The sequence below is a fragment of the Macaca fascicularis genome, chromosome 10 (genome assembly GCF_037993035.2).
Source record: "Macaca fascicularis isolate 582-1 chromosome 10, T2T-MFA8v1.1".
In the NCBI taxonomy this organism is placed as follows: domain Eukaryota; kingdom Metazoa; phylum Chordata; class Mammalia; order Primates; family Cercopithecidae; genus Macaca; species Macaca fascicularis.
In genome coordinates, this window is record NC_088384.1 from 94400605 (window position 1) to 94413545 (window position 12941).

General features: G+C 46.2%; 1 long non-coding RNA gene across 1 annotated transcript in view; it reads left to right on the forward strand.

Moving 5' to 3' along the window:
* The window catches only part of LOC107131112 (uncharacterized), a 29696-nt gene extending 19263 nt beyond the window's left edge, over positions 1–10433 (forward strand). Inside the window, exon 3 of the long non-coding RNA XR_010578659.2 lies at positions 9670–10433. This is a non-coding gene — a long non-coding RNA (uncharacterized lncRNA). The remainder of the gene's footprint in view (positions 1–9669) is intronic.
* The last annotated feature ends 2508 nt before the right edge of the window (positions 10434–12941 follow it).

The following is a 12941-nucleotide window of genomic DNA, read 5'->3' on the forward strand; positions in this document are numbered from 1 at the left end:
TATGCAAATGACCAGGCACTATGGCTCATGCCTATAATCTCAGTACTTTGGGAGGCTGAGGCTGAAGGTTGTTTGGGAGGCCAGAAGTTTGAAACCAGCCTGAGCAAGGAGTTGGATGAACTTGTTTGTTTGAGACCAGAGGAGCAAGACCTCATCTCTACAGAAAATACAAAATTAGCTGGGCGTGGTGGTGTGCACCTAGCTACTTGGAAGGCTGAGGTGGGAGGATGGCTTGAGTCTAGGTGGTTGAGGCTCCAGTGAGCTATGATTGTGCCACTGCACTTCAGCCTGGGCAGCAGAGTGAGACCCCATCTCTGGAAAATATATATACAAATATTTTTTTTAATTAAATGAAAATTTGGAAAACAAAGGAGGAAGGCCCCTCCAGGCAGGAGGATGAGCGTGGGCAGAGACTTGGAGGTAAGAGTGGTGTGGGTCGGCAGCAAAAAGCAGTTCAGTGTTGCAGGAGCCCAGATTTGTGTGGCAGGAAGAGGCGAGAAGTTTATCGCACCTGCTGAGTGTTTACTGTATGCAGGGATCTATTCAGGCACTGGGTTTAGGCACCATGAGCAAATGTACACAAAGCCCCTGCCCTCATAGCTCTTCCATTCTAGGGGAAAGAGGAGAAAAAACCCAAACCAATAAGCAAACCAAGGCATAATATTCATGAGGAGGTAAGTGCTGAGGGGGGAAATAACACGGAGTAAGGGGCTCCTATTTCATGACATGTAGCCAGAAAAGGCCTCTTGATGAACATAGCCTTAGTGGAGACCTGAAGGAGACGGGGCAGTGAGTGGCAAAGCATCTGGGTAAAGTATGATCAAGGAGGAGGGAGCAGCGAGCACAAAGGTCCTAAGGCCTGAGCAAGGTGAGGCTGGAGACAGGTTGGCAGAGGCCAGTTCAGAAAAGGACCTTACATGACATGCTAAGAGTTATCTTTCCTCTTCTTTTTGTAAAGTGTAAGAAGCCAGTGTTGGGGCTTTGTTAGTCCATTCTCACACTGCTATAAAAAATGTCCCCAGCTGGGTGCAGTGACTCGTGCCTGTAATCCCAGCACTTCAGGAGGCCAAGGCAGGCAGATCACTTGAGGTCAGGAGTTCAAGACCAGCCTGGCCAACATGGCAAAACCCCATCTCTACTAAAAATACAAAAATTAGCCAGGCGTCATGTCACAGGCCTGTAATCCCAGCTACTTGAGAGGCTAAGGCAGAAGAATCGCTTGAACCTGGGAGAAGGAGGTTACAGTGAGCCTAGATCATGCCACTGCACTCCAGCCTGGTGATAGAGTGAGACTCTGTCTCAAAAAAAAAAAGAGAAAAGAAAAAGAAAGAAAGAAAGAAAGAAAGAAAGAAAGAAAGAAAGAAAGAAAGAAAGAAAGAAAGAAAGAAAGAAAGAAAGAAAGAAAGAAAGAAAAGAAAAGAAAGACTTGAGACTGATAATTTATACAAGAAAGAGGTTTAATTAACTCACAGTTTTACATTGCTGGTGAGGACTCAGGAAACTTACAAACATGGCAGAAGGCAAAGGAGAAGCAGGCACCTTCTTTACAGGGTGACAGGATGAAGTGAGTACCAAGTGAAGGGGGAAGGGCCCCTTATAAAACCATCAGATATCATGAGACACACTCACTATCATGAGAACAGCATGGGGGAAACTGCCCACATGATCCAATTACCTCCACCTGGTCCTGCTCTTGACATGTGGGGATTATAATTCAAGATGAGATTTTGGGTGGGGACACAGCCGAACCATATCATTCTGCCCCTGGCCCCTTCCAAATTTTATATCCTCACATTTCAAAACACAATCATGCCTTTCCAACAGTCCCCCAAAGTCTTAATTCATTCCACCATTAACCCAAAAGTCCAAGTCCAAAGTCTCATCTGCAACAAGGCAAGTCCCTTCTGCCTATGAGCCTGTAAAATCAAAACCAAGTTAGTTACTTCCTAGATACAATGGGGGTCCAGGCATTGGGTAAATACACCCACTCCAAATGGGAGAAATTGGCCAAAACAAAGGGGCTACAGGTCCCATACAAGTCTGAAATCCAATAGGGTAGTCATTAAACCTTTAAGTTTACCATGTAAACTTTAAGTAAACCAAAATGATCTCCTTTGACTCCATGTCTCACATCTAGGTCACACTGATGCAAGGGGTGGGCTTCCAAAGCCTTGGGAAGCTCTGCCTCTGTGGCTTTGGAGGGTACAGCCCCCCTCTCAGCTGCTTTAGTTGGCTGGCATTGAGTGCCTGTGGCTTTTCCAGGTGCATGGTGCAAGCTGTCAGTGGATCTACCATTCTGGGATCTGGAAGACAGTGGCCCTCTTCTCACAGCTCCACTAGGCAGTGGCCCAGTGGGAACTCTATGTAGGGGCTCCAACTCCACATTTCCCTTCCACACTGTCCTAGCACAGGCTCTCCATGAGGGTTCCACCCCTGCAGCAGACTTCTGTCTGGACATCCAGGCATTTCCATACATCCTCTGAAGTCTAGGCACAGGCTCCCAAACCTCAATTCTTGACTTCTGTGCATCCTCAGGCTGAACACTAAGTGGAAGCCACCAAAGCCTGGGGCTTTCACCCTCTGAAGCAATGACGTGAGTGGTACCTTAGGTCCTTTTAGCCATGACTGGAACTGAAGCAGCTGGGACACAGAACACCATGTCTCAAGGCTTCACAGAGCAGGTGGGGGGCCTGGGCCCAGCCCACAAAACTGTTTCACCACCTAGGCCTCAGGACCTGTGATGGGAGTGGCTGCCATGAAGGTCTCTGACATGCCCTGGAGACATTTTTCCCTTTGTCTTGGTGATTAACATTTGGCTCCAGGTTACTTAAGCAAATTTCTGCAGCAGGCTTAAATTTCTCCCAGAAAATGGGTTTTTCTTTTTCTATTGCCTCCTCAGTCTGCAAATTTTCCAAACTTTTATTCTCTACTTCCTTTTGAATGCTTTGCCACTTAGAAATTTCTTCTGTCAGATACCCTAAATCATCTCTTTGAAGTTCAAAGTTCCACAGATCTCTAGGGCAGGGGCAAAATGCCACCAGTCTCTTTGCTAAAGCATAGCAAGAGTGACCTTTACTCCAGTTCCCAAAAAGTTCCTCATCTCCATCTGAGACCACCTCAGCCTGGACTTCATTGTCCATATCACTATCAGCATTTTGGTCAAAGTCACTCAACAAGTCTCTAGGTAGTTCCAAACTTTCTCATATCTTCTTGTCTTCTTCTGAGCCCTTCAGACTGTTCCAGCCTCTGCCCATTACCCAGTTCCAAAGTCAATTCCACATTTTTTAGCATCTTTACAGCAGCACCCTACTCCTGGTACCAATTTACTGTATTAGTCTGTTCTCACACTGCTGTGAAGAAATATCTAAGACTGGGTAATTTATAAAGGAATGAGATTTAATTGGCTCACAGTTCCACATTGCTGGGGAGGCCTCAGGAAACTTACAATCATGGTGGAAGGCAAAAGAGAAGCAGGCACTTTCTTCACAGGGTGGCAGGATGGCGTGACTGCCAAGCAAAGGGGGAAGAGCCCCTTATAAAACCATCAGATCTCATAAGACTCACTCACTGTCATGAGAACAGCATGGGGGAAACCTCCACCTGGTCCCACCTTTGACACTTGGTGATTGTGGGGATTATAATTCAAAAAGAGATTTTGGGTGGGGACACAGCCAAACCATATCAGACTTAGAAAACAATACCCAGAAATGAAGGCCTCAGAAGCGAGTTTCTTCTCTGACCCCCTCCTGCCCTCCTAGCTCTCAGTCCTATTCCTGAAGGCTAGCCATAGAAACTAGAGTCCTTCTTCCACAACATGGGCTGTAGAAACCAGAACCTCTTCTCCCCAAAGCTAGTCATAAAACCTAAAAATACTATTCTAACTTTCCCTCCAACTTTCTGTATAAAAACTGGCCGTAAAGAAATGATCTTTCCTTTGACTGTAGGTCATAAGACCCCCATTCCAGAAAAGGTCCTGCCCCATCCCCAGAAGGAAGGAGCACTGCTCAGAGAGACCAAGAAGAATCTAGACAGGCAGGCCGTGCTGGGTTTTCCCACTCAGTCTATCAGCTTTAGATCAGACCCTTTTTGTCCAGTCGCATTTCTACATGGCTGTCTATACTTCATTGAACGTAAGCAAAAAAATGAACAATTTCCTCTGTATCTTTGGGTCTTCATTCTAAAGACTCACATGAACACATGTTAAATAAATGTGTGTACCTTTTCTCCAGTTAACGTGTCTTTTGCGAAGTGATTTTTCAGAGAACCTTTAGGGGGCCAAGGAGAAGGCTCTCCCTTGGCCCCTGTGTCAGCAAAAGGTTTAAGTAGAGAGGAGGGGGCACGCCCCAGGTTAGATTTTGAAGTTCCTCTGACTTCCATGTGGAGAACGGACCAGGTGGCAGCAGGAGGGCCAGTGAGGCATCTGTTACATGGTCCGGGCTGGAAGTGATGGTGGCCTGGGTGGTGGATGGAGGGCATGGGGGGCTGAGGAGGAGAAATGGGGGTGCTGAACTAACTATCAAGGAGGCAAACCCGTAGGGCTAGGTTGGTTGCTGTTGCTGGGTTGGTCAGGATGATGGCAGGTCATGGGAGGGAGGCAGGCCCATCTCTTAGACAGAGGCAAGCAGGGATGAGCAGGGCTGGGGAAAAGACACATTTAGTTTTGAACACCTGAACCTGAAGGCTCCTTTGGGACATCCCTGTCTTGGGGATGACGATCTGGGGCTCCAGAGAGATCTGAGCTGGAAAGGAGGGTGAGGAGTTGTCATCATGATGGGGGTTGGGAGTAGTGCCTGACCCACTCGTCATCTGCCATGGCTCGTGACTATTGAACTGGGAGATAAGGGGGCCCAGGACAGAACCTCAGAACCCAGGAAACCCCCAGGGTTTAAAGGGTAGAATTGAAGCTCACAAGGGAACCAGGGAGTTGTCTAGGCCCCAGGGAGAATGAGGAGAGAGTTTCAAAGGATGCTTCAATGGGAAAGAGACAGGCAACGTTAAGGTTTTCCCCAGACCTACTAAATCAAGGATGAAAATATGTTCCTGGAATGTTGGCAGGCAGTAAACAGAATGACACTTCTCTTAACAGACTAATGTGGATCTATCTGCAAGGTTGGCATGTGTCTGTAGTCCTGGTTACTCGGGAGGCTGAGGTTGGAGGATCGCTTGAACCCAGGGGTTTGAGGTTACAGTAAGCTATGATTGCACCACTGCACTCCAGCCTGAGTGACAGAATGAGACCCCATCTCTAGAAGTAAACGTTTAAAAGGGCCAGGCACGGTGGCTCATACCTGTAATCCCAACACTTTGGGAGGCCAAGGCAGGCAGATCACAAGCCCAGGTGTTCGACACCAGCCTGGGTGACGTGACAAAACCCCATCTCTACAAAAAATACAAAAATTTGATAGGTGTGGTGGCACATGCCTGTAGCCCCAGCTACTCAGGAGGCTGAGGAGGGAAGACCACCTGGGCCTGGGAGGTGGAGGCTGCAGTGAGCCAAGATCGCACCACTGCATTCCAGACTGGATGATGAAACAAGATCCCCCCATCTCTAAAACTAAAAATTAAAAGAGGCCAGGTGCAGTGGTTCATGCCTGTAATCCCAGTACTTTGGGAGGCCAAGGTAGGCAGATCACTTGAGCCCAAGAGTTCAAGACCAGCCTGGGTAACATGATGAAACCCCATCTCTATAAAAACTACAAAAATTAGCCAGGCATGGTGGTGCATGCCTGTAGTCCCAGCTACTGGGGAGTCTGAGGTGGGAAGATCACCTGAGCCTGGGAGGTCGAAGATGCAGTGCACAGAGATCACACCACTGCATTCCAGGCTGGGTGACAGAACAAGACCCTGTCTCAAAAAACACAATTAAATTAAAAGAAAGGTTGTATTTGTTCCCTACTGCTAGGTACCAAATGACTCCCCAGCCTAGGGGCTTAAAGTGGCAATGAACAGTTTCTGTGGTCCAGGAATTCAGGAATGACTTAGCTGGGTGGCTCTGGCTCAGAGCCTCTCATGAGGTTGCAGTCACAATGCTACTGGCCAGGGCTACAGTCATCTGAAGGCTCAACAGGGGCTGATGGATCTGCTTCCAAGATGGCTCACTCACATGGCTGATGAGCTGGTGCTGGTGCTGGCAGGAGGCCTCAGTTCCTCATCCTGCAGACCTCTCCCCAGGGCTGCCTGAGTGTCCTCACAGCATGGTGACTGGCCTCCCCCAGAGTGAGTGATCCTAGAGGGAGCCCCATGGGCCACTGTATCTCATGACCTAACCTCAGAAGTCACACACTGTTACTATTTCCACAATGTCCTAGTGCAGTGAGCCCTATCCAGTGTGGGAGGGGATATTCATGAAGGCAGGGATTCCTGGGAACCATCTGAGGCTGGCATCCCCAAGACAAAGAAAGTATAAACATGAAGTTCTCAGCAGTATGTTTCATTCACAAAGATTTGTGGAAGCTTTTTAAAGGCTCCCCAATTTCATAACACACGATAGCTGATATGGTTTGGATCTGTGTCCCCACCAAATCTCATGTCGAATTGTAATCCCCAGGGTTGGAGGTGGGGCCTGATGGGAGGTGATCGGATCATGGGGGCAGAGTTTTCATGAATGATTTAGCACCATCCCCCGGGTACTGTATAATGAGTGAGTTCTCACAAGATCTGGTTAAGGGTGTGGCACCTCCCTGCCCTCTCTCTTCCTCCTGCTCCAGCCGCGTGAAGTGCTGGCTTCCCCTTCACCTTCCACCACGATTTTAAGTTTCCTGAGGCCGCCCCAGAAGCCAAGCAGATGCCAGCATCCTGCTTCCTGTCCACCCTGTGGAATCGTGAGCCAAATGTCTCTTCTTTATCAATTATGCAGTCTCAGGTATTCCTTTACAGCAGTGCAAGAATGGACTAATACAAAATCTATGTGCTTATACTTTCGTAGAACAACTCTGGAAGAATGTACTTTTCACGAACTTTTTGAATCTCACATTTTTCTCCTCTTCTAATAAATATACATTTTAAAAATAATTATCAGATAATCAAAAGGAGTGTCCATGGAGTTTGGAAAGAAGTTTTTTCATATATCCAAACCACAAATATTTGTGAAGCTCCTGCTGTGCCCCAAGCTTTGTTCTTGGCACTGGAAATGGTGAAGGGAACAGAGCTTCACCACCCTCATGGGCTGGGTTCTTTTCCTAGGGCTGCCATAACGAAATGCCACTGATGGAGTCACATAAGCAAGAGAAATGTATTGTCTCACCATTCTGGGGGCTAGAAGTTTGAAATCAAGGTGTCAGCTGGGCCAGTTATGTTGAGGGCTGTGAGGGGAGGGCTTGTTGCAGGCTGGCTTCTTAACTTGCGGACGGCCGTCTTCACATTCAAGTGGCATCCTTGCCATATGTACGAGTGCCCACATTTCCCCTTTTTATAAGGACACCAGTCTATTGGATTAGGCCCTACCCTAATGACCTCATTTTAACGTGGGTTCCTTTGTAAAGACCATTTCTTCAAATAAGGTCACATTCTGTGATATTGAGGGGGTTGGGAATTCAACACAGGAATTTTCAGAGAGGGGACACAATTTAACTCGTAACCTGAGTGAGGGAGATGATAAGCAAAGGGGTCTGTAATACCCGAGGAGCCCAGGGAGATGGAGAGGGAGAAAGCAGCCCGGGGGAGGTCCACGATGGGCAAAGAAAGGGGTGGCCTGTAGGTAGAAAGTGGGGGGGCGGGGAGCAGAAGAAGCGGACAGAGGGTTGAGAGTCACCAGGAGACACTGAGCAGGGAATCCGGGGTGGTGGCTGGAGGGAAACCTGGGATCAAGAGGGAGTCTTACCTGATTTTATGATGAAAAATCTTGTAAGTTGAAAAGACAAAAACAAAAATCAGAAAAGGAGGGCAAGGCCGCAGGTGGAGGGACGGGCCTCTTCTGGGTGCGGAGAGGAAGAGAGAGGGCGGAGAGGCAGGTGTGTGCTCATGGTGCGGGGTAGGAGACCTGCTGAGTGAGGAGGTGCCAGGCTGCAAGGGCCCTGAGGAGGGAGAAGCCTCAGGGTTTGGCTGAGGGACACAGGAAGCTTGCAGGAAGTGGGGGCTCCCAGCCCTCTCTCAGCCCCCAGACCTCCCTCCCAATCCCCAACCCACCCTGGCAGCTTCTGTCCTTCCGTTTCCTTCCCACCTCTCCCAGGGCCCCTCCTACCGCCTGTGGGTCTGTCCCTCCCCACAGCTGTCCTGCTGATCAATGGATGCTGTGTTCTCTCTGGCTCCCTTCCACGTGTCCCCGCCTCGCAGGGGCCACGGCCTCACCCCGGGGGTGCACAGGCCTGTGGTCAAAGCAATCTCCATCTGGCCACAGGGAAGTTCCGCCTCCACATCTATGACAATATTTGAAATTCTTCAGAAGTTGCATTTTATGTTATCACACCCATTGGGTCCTGCTCACCTTTTGAAAACCCTCCAGGGACCCCCGACTGCTCAGAGAACAAAACCCAGACACTTTAAAGTGACCTCCAAGGCTCTGCATGCTTCAGCTTCTGCATTGCTTTGTAGCAACTTTTTATCTTGAAATAATTTTAGATTGACAGAAGAGTTGCAAAGACAGTATGAAAAATTCCAGTATACCTTTTCTCCGGTTCCCCTCATGTTAACATCTTACAACACCATTAGCACATTTATGAAAACTAAGACATTAACATTGGTACAATGACGTGTTACTTTTGTAGGAAATGAAAGTAATTATGGATTTTTTTCGTTTTGATTGTGGAACATGCCATAGAGACAAAGGCACATATGTACAGTCTGAAGAAAAACAATAAATACCCTTGAACTCATTAATACATTTAAGAAATAGAATATTACTGTTACCCCTGACACTCTGCATGCTCCTTCCTAATCAAACCCCCCTGCCTCAGTGATTGAAGTAGGAATGTTAATTTATGGGGGTGACTGATGACATAGAGAGAAAGAAGAATTCATTACTTACAATTCCAAGACAAAGCATCACACAGTGCCACAGAGGGCCACGGGGGCAGCACCAGGAGGCCGTGCAGATGCCTGCGTCATGCTTCCTGTGCACCCTGTAGAGTGTACACCCTTGGGTGAGGAGGTAGAAGCAGGGGCAAAGACAGCACCAGGTCAGAGGCTTTATTGGAGTTTCCAGGAGAAAGGCAAGGCAAGGCAGACTAAACGTCGTGCTCTCAGAACGGTGCACAATTTAAAACTTATGAATTGTTTATTTCTGGAACTTTTCATTTATTTTCAGACCGAGTAAATGAAACCACAGAAAGTGGAACTGCAGATAAGCAGGGCTGCTGTATAGTATATGATCGTCTTCATGTTACAATGTTTCTATTTTCTTTTTTGAGACAGAGTCTCGCTCTGTCGCCTAGGCTGGAGTGCAGTGGTGCAATCTCAGCTCACCTTAACCTCCGCCTCCTGGGTTCATGCGATTCTCCTGCCTCAGCCTCCTGAGTAGCTGGGATTACAGGTGTGAGCCACCAAACCCAGCTAATTTTTGTATTTTTAGTAGAGATGGGATTTCATCATGTTGGCCAGGCTGGTCTTGAACTCCTGACTTCAAATGATCCGCCGGCCTCGGCTTCCCAAAGTACTGGGATTACAGGCGTGAGCCACTGCGCCCAGCCAATGTTTCTATGTTCGATTGTTAATGGCTATCTGATTTCTCTCCAGGTGCACAATGCTTCTTTGAGTATCTCCGTATCTGTGGCTGATATCCAGATGCAAGGCTTCTTCTGGGCATCCCTGGGATTGGGAGTGCATAGACATGCATGGTCAAATTACAGCACAGCCTGTACACTTTTACTGAAGATGGTGAAGATGGAAACCTGTTTTCCAAAGTTTACATGTTCACCAGCTCCCTCCAGACCCTCATCTGCCTTTGGTGCTGTCTGGCTTTGTTTGTTTGTTTATTTATTTATAGAGATGGGACCTCCCTATGTTGCCCAGGCTGGTCTCAAACTCCTGGACCCAAGCCATCCTCCAAAAGTGCTGGGATTACAAGTGTGAGCCAACATGCCTAGCCTGACTTTAAAATTTTTGCCAATCCAGTGGGTATGTAATGATATCTCAGTGAGTCTTAATCTGCACTTCTTTGATTGATAATGAGATTGAGCATTTTTTTCATGTTTTTAAATCATTTATGCTTCTTTTGTGAAATTCCTGTTCTTTTGTTGCCCAATTTCTATTGTGTTATTTATTAATCTTTTTCTTATTGTTCATAGGCGTTTTTCTATATTATGGATGCTGCTCTTCGGTTAGTCACATGTGTTGCAAATCTTGCAAATTGTGACTCATCTTTTCATTCTCTGAATGGGGTCTTTTCATAACAGGGTCCTCTAAATTTTAATGTAGTCAAATTTGTCAACTATTTTCTTTATGGGTTAAACTTTTTAATCTCATGTTTTTTAAGTTTCATTAAAGAATCTTTTCATAAAGATGCTCTCCTATATTTTATTATAAAGTTGTAAAGTTTTACCATTTATATTTAAATCCTTAATCCATCTGGAATGGATTTTTAATGTGTGGGATGACATAAGGAATCATTTTCATTTTCTTCCATATGAATAGTGAGTTATTCTGGCACCATTTCCTGGGAAGACCATCCTTTTCTCCTGGATTTGTGATGCAGTCTGTGTTACCACCTTTTCGTATATGCATGAAAAAAAATGTTAAGGAAAAAGCCAAGCGAAATAAAATGGTAGAGGCAACACTTTGGCCCAGCAAGTCTATGTCTAAGTGCTTATCCTAAAGAAATAACTGTAAATGCAAAAAAAAAAAAAAAAAAAATTATCTCAAAGATGTGGTTTATAAGAGCCAAAAATTAGCAAACAATTTCATTGCATATGGAACAAAATAAATTGTTTAGATAAATTTTCTTACATCTATACAATGGAACATTATGCAGTAATCTAAAAAGATATGGTAGATTTTAAGGTGATGACATGGAAAGAAAAATTGAAAAGCACAGACTATGGAACCACATCCAGATACAGTATAATCCTCACTATGTAATCTAGAGGTATGTTCTTAGACAAATTACAAAAGAGGGAGGATATATACCAAACTGCAAGCGGTTTATCTGTATTATCTGGCTTTTAAAAAAGTTTGTCTTCTTAGCATCCCAGTATACTATATGAATTTTTATAGTGATATCAGGCAATTATAAATAAAACATAGTTCACTTTCTCCATGTTAAAAAAACATGATGTTGCATATGCTTAGGTTAATACCATAGGACCCAGCAACCCATTCCTAGGTATTTTCTTAAGAATCTAAGAACATTTATGTTGACACCAAAGCCAGTATGTGAAAATTCATCATAGCTCCATTCACCCAAAACTGGAGGCAACCCAGATGTCCTTCAACCAGTGTGTGATAAACAAGCTATGGTTCACCCACACAATGGAATGTTACTCAGCAACAAAAAGAAACACTATTGATGGATGCACTACCATGGATAAACTTCAGAGCACTGTGCTAAGTGAAAGGAGCCAGACCCAAAAGGCTACATACACTATAATTCCATTTGTTATATGGATATTCTGGAAGAGGCACACTTATAGGAAAACAAAACATCAGTGTTTGCCAGGGACGGGGATGGTGGGAGAGATTTACTATAAAGGGGCACGGGGACGTTTTGGGGGTGAAGGAACTGTTCTGTATCTTGATTATGGTGATGATTACATGACTATGGGTTTGTCAAAACTCATAAACCTACTAACTAGAAACTACCCACTAGAAAGGATAAATTTTACAATATGTAAGTTACACCTCAATAAAGAATTGCAAGCTATAAAAGGTGCTGCAGGTAATACCTTTGTAAATTAAAATACAGCAACAATGTGAAAGCTAAAGAAAACATACGTGATGTAAGAACGTTTAATGATATGGAAAAACTTTCACAGTATCGTCAAATGAATATCCCTGTTGCATAACGCTGTAATACACAAGTCTATGTACACAAAGGCACGCATACATGCACACACCGGTAGAAAGAAAAAAAACTGCTGGATAAACACCGCAAATGGTGTCCACAGGTCTCTCTGAGTGGAGGCGTCACTGCTGGTCTTTATTTTCTTTTGCTCCCTGGGTTTGCTGTTTTCCCACGACGTTTCCCACATTGTGTTCCCACTGGCGTCCATGGCTGGCTCGGGGAGGCTGGGAGGAGGTGGCCACTCCACAGCTGGGAAAACCGCAGCCTCCCGATGAACCCTGGCTGACTTTTGTTTACTTTTCCTCCCTGGGCAGACAAGGCGGGAGACTGGAAGAAGGGGCCAGAAATTCAGACTCAGAAGCCCCCTCCAGAGGCCACAAGGCAGCCTGGCCCTCCCTGAACCAGTGGCTCCCACTCACTGGCCCCTTGTCTCTGCCTGGACTCCTGTGGGTGAGTGGAAGGCCAAGAGGGCGCCCTCTGGTGCCCACCAGATAGAGTTAATCACTTAACTGTGTGACCCTGGGCCAACTATTCAACTTCTCTGTGCCTCGGGTCCTCCTCCAAACGTGGGGATAAAGACAGTGCTTGCCTCGTGGAGATGTTGTGTGTGTATACATGCATACACACATGTGCAAAGAGCTTAGAGCCCCACCTGGTACCATTTACACGCTCAGTAAATGCTTAGGAGGATTGTTGTGGCAACCCAGCAGCCTGATGTGTAAGCCTATGGTCCCATCTCAGGGCATGTGGGTGTCACAGGATCGTAGTCCTGGCGGCCCAAAAATAATGTTAAAATGACTCAGGGACTTCGCTTGTGCTTCTGAGCTTCCTGAAGGAAATAGGCACAGTCTATAGAACTACTTCCTAACACTCCCCTTAGTTCAACTGTCCACTTCTTCAGCACAGTCCCTGCCATGTCTTTGGAGGTCCCCCTGCTCCAGACTTCCTTCATTCAGCCAACAGTGTTTACTGGTCACGTGCTATGTGCCAGCTGCTGTTTTAGGCTCTT